Genomic DNA, 10,107 nt, shown 5'->3' with positions numbered 1-10,107 from the left:
CTATGATATTTCAGGTTTTCTCTGACATGACTTTAATTGCATAGAGAAAGTATTTACTATTTGTATAAAGTGAGTGCATGACCATGACCAGGTTTGGTTGAGGGGAAGGTTTTCTACTGTAGCTATGAGGGAGAGTACAGCCAGAAGCATCTGAAAGAGTAGAAAGCAGGGAGAGAAAGTAGTTGGTTAAAAGTGGTCATGAGAAGAGAGGAAGTGAAGAATAGTGGTGAGAGAGTGAAGACCTCTGCAGAGGGGAGACCCTCACTCAAGTCTCAGAAAGTCACGACCACCCAGTAATCTGCTCAAGACACCGTGTACCAGAGCAATTGCGAGGTTTATTAGGGCATGACAGCTAGCTGCCGGTCAATTCATATGCCCACGCAGGAGCTGAATTGACCCTGACAGCCAATTTGAGAGGGGTTTTTAAAGGGAAAAACCACAAACCAAGGAATGGGGAGGGGGTGAGGGGTTGTTGAGGTGGCATAACATAAAAATAGTGGAACATTCCAAAAGGAAACCAACCTACGTGAGTCAGGATCAGGTGAAAACTCTCTGTACGCTTATCTTTCCTCAAGAATGTGGTCCTGCCCTGTCACTGTGGCCTTGCCCTATCACTGCGGTTCTCAGCTTTGTTCTACCTGGCTATCTTGCATTCTAGCCAGTTCCTGTAACTAGCCTGTCCACATTCTTGTTTCATGACTCTGTTTCTCCATGTCTTTATAAAGAAAGCCTAAAGAATATTTTATATGTCTAAAAAGAATTCTATATACCCAGTATCTATAATTTTTCACTCTACAGAGAAAGAGAGGAAGACAGAAGAGTACCAAGAGAGGGCTTGGCCACATCATGGAAAGGCAGGGTTACCTAGGAATGTAAAACTGAGGAAAAGGAAGCCCAAGGGCTGGGGAAGTTCAGGGTGGACATGGGTGGGGTGAAAAGAGCCACAGGTCACTGTGACTTTGAGAAAGCCTGGAATGTGCTTTGGTATGCTAATAGACACTGCAGTTAGCCATTTGTTCCCAGTTTCTTTTGGATCAGACACTATTATTTGGTTTGTTTGTTGGTACTAGGGGTTGAGCCCAAGGCCTCCCAGGTGCTTGAGAAGTGTTCAACAGCTCAGTTTTCAGCACTGCTATCTGAAACAAACAACTTCCAATCTATGCCATTTTTAAAATTATATTGAAACACTCACTTCTGGTTTTCTTTCTTTCTTTCTTTCTTTCTTTCTTTCTCTCTCTCTCTCTCTCTCTCTCTCTCTCTCTCTCTCTCTCTCTTTCTTTCTTTCTTTCTTTCTTTCTTTTTTCCTTGTGTCTTTCTTGCCCCCACCCGTCCCCTTTGGTCTTTCAAAAAAGTTTCTCTCTATGTAACAGCCATAGCTGTCTTAAAACTAGTTCTGCAGAGCTTGCTGGCCTCAATTCTGGAGATCTGCCTGCCTCTGCCTCCCAAGTGCTGGGACTAAGGCATGCACCACTTACGTTAAAGTCCTCCAGGTTCATCTCTATGACACAAATGATGAGAAGAAGAAATGATAAAAGAAGAAATCTTCTTTTACAGCTGAATACTATTGCACTCTATCTATATATCATATTTTATGTTTAGAGTGTTCACCAAGGTTGTTTTAATACCTGGTTTGTTATCACATTTCAGATATTGCAAAACAAAACAGAAACAAACAAAAAAATAAAGCTACAATAAGCAAGAGATACAGATGCTTCTTTGAGATAGTGATTTCTCTTATTTTAACCATAATCCTGAGCTGGGATGAAAGAAGGGAATTTTTATTTCTTTCTATAAACATTCAGTAATTGGAATTAGTAACACATATTGTAGTTGTTTGTTTTTATAGTATTTCTTTACTGTTTACCAAGATGTCTGTGCAAGGCCACATTGCTACCAACATTCTATGGTGATCTCTTTTTTTCTATAATCGCACCAACACTTTACTATATTAATCCTATATTTACTAATTTAATCCTATATTGTTTTATGCACCTCAAGTTTTTTTATACAGTGTAATGCAAGAGTCAAGTTTTATTGATCATAAGTGACAAGTTTTCTTAGTAGTAAGTACTAAAAAACTTTCCTTTCTACATTATTAATTCTTTGCTCACTAATTGATCATCATTATCCTGGTTAGAATTTTTGCTGACTTGAGATCTTTTTCAATTTATTAACTTTACTCTATTATTGCTTTGTAGTTTTTACAAATATGCCTTGAATATGATTAGTGTGATTAACACAGATGAAATTCATTTTGAAGTTCATACAATACTGTCATTTATTTTATTTTTTACATTTAAAATTTCTGGTTTGTTAAAATTAACATTTTGAACATTAACTTTGTATTCTTCTTTTTCTGTTTGTTGTTTTTCAAGACATGGTTTCTCTGTGTAGCCTTGGCTGTCCTGAAAATCATTCTGTAGACCATGCTGCCCTGGAACTAGAGTTCTGCCTTCCTCTGTCTCTGAAGCACTGGGATTAAAGGTATGGGCAGTCACCACCTGGCCAACTTTGTATCTTTCAACCTTGACATGATGACATGTGTGGGTCTCTGGATTCTTTGGAATTTTTTTACATTTATTTGATTTCTATGTAGGAAGAAATCATGTCTCTCCCTTTCTGTTATGGTTTTTACTTATTTTCTTATCTTTCTGAGTTCTTCAAGCATGTTACTGGGCAGAAATAGAGAAAAGAGGCTATCCTTTCCTTGTTCTAAATCTTAGGGCAAATTATTCTTATAATAAAGTAATTATTGTTTTTTAAGTTATAATATCTTAAATTACCATATGCCTACAGGGTAATGTATACTAAGTTAAATATTTCATTTTCTATCACACTTGACTCTGAGTTTCCAACATAAATAGAAGCATCTTTTTGTCTATGAGATAATGATCTGGATTCTCTAGGGTGTCAATGTGATCAAATTGACTGATAGAATTTTCAGTGTTGAACAATTTTACAGGTTGTGATGTTTTACTTTGTGTATGCATCTTTAGTTTTACGACTATATCATTAGGTTTACTAATTTTTAGTGACTTTTTCACTATATTTCTGAAAGATATTGGTTTGAAGTTTTCTTACAATGTGTTCGGTTTGGGTAATATTCTGGAGTCATAAACTTTTTGAGAAGTGTTCCATCTGAGTCTCCTTTCTGGAAATGACTATGTAAAACATATGTATTTTCAAGTGTCAGGTAAGTTCATCATTAAATTTAGAGTACAGAGTTAGCCAGAGCCTGGCTGACTCTATTGCAGGCTGCAAACTAGCAGTTTGGGAGACTAGGTCTAAGTTTCTCTTCCCCAGAACTAGAAAAGTCCAAAACAAGTAAATTCCAGGAAAACCCACCCCTCATGGACAGCCAATCAGGAAGCTTCCCCACCACCTAGCCTGAGCTAACCTCAGAGGCAGCCAATCAGGAGCCCAACTTCCTAACTTCAGCCAAGTACAGTTAAGCAGCCAAGTTCAGCAGAAGTCCTTCAAATTTCCCTGAGCCTTAACCAATCACAAAGGCACCTATTATCCTAGAGATAGAACCAACCAATCTAGGGAAAGAAGCATAGAAGTCACCCACTCTTATACTAGCAGACTTTAAATTGAGCCTGCAAAGTCCATACCTCTGTCTTCCGTCCCAAAAAAGTCTGTAAGATGCAGGCTAATGGAGGTGTAAGTCACAAAATGGGAGGAGTCTGGAATCTGGGAGCATGGGGAGATACGTGCCATCCCTCACCAGGCAATGGTCTACCTGTTGGGTTTTTGGCTATCTCAAACCCAGTGCTCTACTGGGAGACCAAACCATCCCTTTGCAGCCCCACATTCTTTGGCTTGTTAACAAAAATATATAATTAATGTATAATATATAATTAAAATATATATAATATAAAATATATAATATATAATGTATAATATATAATATATAATATACAATATACTATATACTGTATACTATAATATATAATATATGATATATAATATATAAATTTTCAGGCATCTTACAGAATGTTTTATAATATTCACATATACTTCACAAAACTACCAGCTTGTCCTATAATTTTTTAAGGTTATCCTGGAAGCTTTAGAAAGAAATAAATATTTTATATATTCCATAGCTTATCTTACAATGTTTATGTATTTATAATAATATCAGATAAAGGGAATTAATGACTAACAAAATCATCATTTTCTTTTAAACATCTTACTGTAGTTTCAGTTCAAACTACTTAAGATATGACAGTTAATCCAATGGAAGATGTGGGGTTTTGCATACTCTTATTTTTCAGAGACTGGAGAGATGGCTTAATGTTTAGGATTGCTGCTCCTCTTCCAGAGGACCCAAGTTCAGTTCCCAGCACCCATGTTAGGTGGTGAAGAACTGTCTATAACTCCAGCTCCCAGGGACTTGATGCCCTCTTACAGCTTTGACGGCTTGCATACACATTACACAAAGAGTCATGCATGCACTCACATAAGTAAAATAGTAAAAAAAACAAGTCTTTAGATTCTTTTCTAATGATTTCCATCAAAAAGCTACCTTCCATACATTTGATTTTGTATTGAATGGCAACTTTTCCTGTAGAAAAAAAAGTCAACCTTCCCAAATTTTTCTGTCATATTTCAGTTGATTATAGACTAATTTCTTGTTTTATATATTTCAAGTATATTTCCATTAAAATGTATTTGTTTCTGACTGAATTAGTGGCTTGTTGTAAAAGAAATTAAACAATACCAAGTAAACATCTATAGTTCCACCAAGAAACACTCTTTGAAACAGGGTATTTGAATAATGAGTGGTAACAGCAAATAATTTAGACATTTATGTTCTCATTACAAAGCTGGCAAGGCTGAGTAAGAAGATAATCTACAATATAGAAAACTAAAAGCTCGTGTATAATACATTTTATACATACTTTACCAGTAATAATTGACTCATTGAATTTTCCTTCAGACTCCGGGGAAGGGGATTTTAATCTTGCCAATTTGTCATTTTCGTTTTTTATGTGGATTTCTCAAGTATGTCAAAATGCAACGAAATTGAAGTCCAACTTTCCGTTATAATTTTGTCTTTGGGCTGTTAGTGCCTGAAAAACTCATTGCCTCAGCCAGCAGTACAACTCTCCTTCGATGTCTGGTCATATCCTGTGTAATGGTTCTTGCGGGCTCGCTCTCCTTTTAGAGCTATGCTCCAGTCACAGCGGCTCAGGTCAGTTGCTTCTGTTTTACAGTCATTTGCTTTAACTCCTCATGTCATTGCCACAAGAGTTCTGTTTCATTTTTTCTCCTATTCTAATCCTTCCTCCATCCCCCTCCCCCACCCCCCCCCCCTCCTCCCCCTCCTGTCCCTCCTCCCCCTCCTATTCCTCCTAACCCTCCCTAACTGCTTAATCTAGATCCACTCCCTTCCTCAAATATTGCCGACAATAGGCAGAAAAGAAGTTTGATGTGAAAAGGCAAAAATGATTGTTTTATTTTTCAGGCTAATCATATGTACATGCTTTCAAAAATGTTCTAGAATGCTTAAAAAATAAAATAATGCTTTCAGGTGCCTTGTCTTTCCTTTGCATATTTCATTTGAAAAATATATTTCTTAAAATATATTATATGGTATTTGTCATAAGATGAACTTCAAAGATAAATGAACCATATTGCTCAGAGGGTGTAAAATGAATCACTTCTGATACTTACAATGCAGTTACTTTGTTAATTTAGACATTTTGGAGGTGATTTTTCAAACTGTTTCAGTGACCTCGAGCCAAATTCTATGCTCCAGCTGAACAAAAATCTATCCATTCTAAACGTAGAGTATGGAATGACAGTTTATGGAGACAACACAATGTGTAATGTGTTTTCCTTCCTATGACTATCAATAATAATATAATAAATATAAAATGCAAAAAGAGCCCCTTTGTGAAGAATTGGTTGTGCTTTGCCTCCGTTAAGATAAATGTGATTTTCAGTCACAATAAAACAAAATTTAAGCTAAAATATAGTACCAATTCACATTAGTCATAAAAAACTTACTTATGCCTCAACCATATGGATAAACAACAGGAAAAAAATGTCAGCTAAATATATATGTTCAGCAAAAGAGAAAAAAGTATTTTCATTTATTGGCTTAAAATGTTTCCCCTCTACTTTTTTCCTCCAAAGCTCCATGTATATTCTGTGCATCTAAAATAGCAGCCACTAATCACTAAATGATTCAGTGTTTAAATAAACTAATAATGAGTTTAACATTTAGAATAAATCAATACAACATGCACTGCGTTATTAACTCTTTATTTACTAACATGTTTTGAAACTATGAAAATGGATTGTTTTCCAGTAAAATACATCATGCCATGATACACGTATAGGAAACTTAAGATTTACTAAACTAAGAGTCATCTGGGTTCTTTCACTATCAATAGGTTATGGACAGTCGGTAAATGCTTCTCCACCAGCAAATACAGTGTAGACACTCTAGTTTTAGTGTGGTACAATGGACTCTAATAAGGCCATTTGGAGATCTAAGATCATTTGGCAATCTACATGAAGAAAATGTTTTATCCTAAACAATTAGTAAATGGAAGAAATAGGATTAAGGTAGACATGGGTCTGGGTCTCAAAAGCAGGTAAATAGCAAGGGTGACAATTCAGGAAAATATACAGGCTGCATATCACACTGTGAGAATGTACAAAGCTGTTCCAGCCTGAACAGGCCATCAAAAGTTAATGTGCATGAGTGTTCCCTATTTAAAATGACTCCTACAGGCTTCCGTCTTTTATATGTACATTGCTGAAAAGGAAGGAGAAAACAACTTAGCACCAAACAACACATACCCAGTAATCTACTTAGAATTTCTGTGACTAGATTACTACTAGTGTTTTCATCCAGAAAAAGAATTCCTGTCTGGACAAAAGTCCCACAGTCCTCTAAAATCTCTTTGCCTTTAGTGTTCAAGATACCCAAAATGTTATTGCTGAAGTTATTCTTTTTTCTTGACTTGTGCAAAAATCAAGTTACCCTTATAAATTTTAAAGTTAATGTGTTTGATTTCAAAGTAAGTTGTTAATTTTTAAGTACTTTAAAAAATGTATTTTGAAAATTTGTACATGAGCACTGTATTTTATATTAGTTTTACTCTTTCTATTTCGACTCAACTCACATCTTGTACACACACAAGTACATACACATACACACACACACACACACCACACAAATGTGCACAAACCTCAATTATTTCCTACTGGGCTCACATTTCATGTGTGTAGTTGTTTGGGGCTTGGCAACTATTCACGAGGCTGGTCCTTGAAGAAGACTCATTCTCATCCCCCATCAATCATCAACTGCCTGTAGTTGTTAACTTAGGGTGAGGCCCCACGAGATTTACCATATCACCATTAGCCTGTTGGCAGATGTTTCCATGATAGAGATCTTACATAGGTGATCATGGTTTTGAGATTTTATGGATACAGTTTCCTTGTCATATATTGAAGATCCTATCTTACTGCAAACATCCTTGACTTTCCTCATTTCTGTGATGTTCCCTTTGATTACGCCTCAGGCTTGTGTTGTAGATGTTACAAATAAATACCACATGGTCAGTTGTCTTCTGCATTCCAACCCTTTCTACAACAGCCTTTATTTGCTGCAAAAAGAACTTTCTTGATGAGTAGCAAGTTGAAACAACTACTGTCACTTACCTAAACCTGCATTATTTCTAACTTTATTTCTAGAACTTTTAACTTTCATAACTACCATATTATTGCTAGCATATTTGTCCTACTAAGCCAACACATATTCTAAATTTTATTTCTAAAGTTTGCTTTTTATTATGTTCAATATTTATTTTTCTACATGGCTTATTAGCTTTTATTTTAGGTATTTATTGCATTGTTTTTACATTGCTTGCATACAAAATGGCTACTAATATTGCATGTGAATTTTATACCCATTACTTGATCACACAGATTATTGCTCATAATAATGGCTGGGCTGTAGCTGGTATTATATCAACAAATAATTTTACCTGTTCTTTTCAAATGTTTTCAGCTCACCTCTCATTACACTAGCTCTTTATGTAACATCTTTCAGTGTCAGTTCAATATGAAGTATCACAATAACTCTGTTAGACTCTTCTGGAACTCTTATGAAAGAGGTGTATATCTGAGTTCTTTGAAGGGGTGACAGATGAAGTAATAAGTAGACCTATGAGAGAAATGGCTGATGAGCAGAGTCTGGTCTTTGTACCCAGCTTTGGGAGGCATGAAATAGTCTCATAGTTGTCTTAGTGGACTAAGAAATGCAGAATCAGTTTTCCTTTCTCCCTTGTTTACCCAAATAGTGTTTGATTTACTGTCTCCATCTTCACCAGTTCCTTAGTATAAATATGCCACTTACCTGACTGATTTGTCTATCATCAAATCTGGTACAAGGGCTAGGATATAGGGTCAGGCATGTTCATCTCCATTGTTCACTTGTTCCCACTGGTCACTAATATTATTCCAGTGATGATAGTGTTCTTTGCCCCAAGTGCCTCACTCTTAGTTCTGAAGCTCAGATCCCTGGTAGGACTGGGTTTTAATAGAGTATCCTGGGGTCTGCCATTTTTCAGGAAAGCTTTTTCAATTGGCCCCTTATCATGAGACCCCTTATCTCTGACAATATATTAATTATTAAAGCTATAATAATTATATAGCTTGGTTTGAACACTAATGTCTGGTTTCATTGGTCTAAAGTCCATATCACAACTCAACTGTGCAGAAACTCTGATCTTCTGTAATACAGAAAGAAGCATCATTCACAAGTCATCTTGACCTTTCCAGATGACCTTCTATTACAACATGGACACGTGGTACTTGTGGCCACAGTTAGACTAGGATTTATCAGTTTCCTTTGCCAACCAGGTAGATGTTCTATGATTCCCTTTACTTGAACTTTAGCTCATTCATTTGAATAAGGTGTTACAATTTTCTGCCTTAATTTCTCTTAATCTGGGCTGTTAAGGAGAAATCTTAATTTACATTTTATTGGCTTACTTGTGACAAGAGACAAAGATAGAGCAAGAAGTCAGGAATGCTGACTTCTAGCCATCTGTTGTTCATCTTTGATCCCAGTGTCTTTAGACCAGCTCATAACTTCTTTTGGTATGGTCTGCCTTCTCTCCTTCCCTATATTGTCTAGCACAGTCAATAAATATAGACTGTTGAGTATTATTTATTTTTTGCATTTTCTCCCTTTGTACACATATCACATTATAGAAAATGCTGAATTGATTGTGATTCATTATTCCACATAGACACTAATATCTGAACTCAATCAAATTGAGTTTAATTCATATACCACATGGTATATGGTTTAGTCACTGTTCTATTGCTGTAAAGAGACACCATAACCAAGGGAAGATAAAACATTAATGATAAGAGAAAGCATTTAATTAGGGGCTTTTTTATACTTCAAAGGTTTAATCCATTGTCATTATGGCAATGGCAGCATACAGGGAGACCCTGGAGTAGTAGCTAAGAGATATAGCCTGATCTCTAGGAAGAGAGAGAGAGACTCTAGGCTTAGCACGGGTGTCCAAAACTATAAAGCCTACGCCCCAGTAACACACTGCTCTATCAAACCCACACTTCTTAATCCCTCTAATTCATTCAAGTAGTGTCATCCCCTTGTGAGCAAGTATTCAAATATATGAGTGTATGGGGGCCGTTCTTATTTCAAACCACCACATTCCACTCACAGTCCCCATAGACTTATAGCCATATCATAATGCAAATTTGAATTCAGTTTAACTTCAGAAAGTTCTCATAGTCTATTACAGTCTCAACCTTGTTTAAAAGTCCAATGTTCAAAGTCTCTTCTGAGACTCAGAGCAAAATCTTAACTGTAAGTCTTGGCAAAGTCAAAATCGAAAATCAGATCACATACTTCTAACAATGAGACAGAATATACATTACCATCCTAAAAGGGAGGAAAGGGAGCATAATATGGAAATGCTGGGCCAAAGTAGGACCTAAAACCAATAAAGGGAACCCCAAATTCTGCATCTCCATGTCTGATATCAAAAAGCCCTTCCCATCTTGGATTCCTTTCAGTTTTGCTGCAAGGAGTGCTGCAAGCCACTTTTC

Source organism: Grammomys surdaster, unplaced genomic scaffold (genome assembly GCF_004785775.1).
Source record: "Grammomys surdaster isolate TR1022 unplaced genomic scaffold, NIH_TR_1.0 264, whole genome shotgun sequence".
In the NCBI taxonomy this organism is placed as follows: Eukaryota; Metazoa; Chordata; class Mammalia; order Rodentia; family Muridae; genus Grammomys; species Grammomys surdaster.
The sequence above is the reverse complement of the archived record's forward strand: the minus strand, read 5'-3'. Positions refer to the sequence as shown.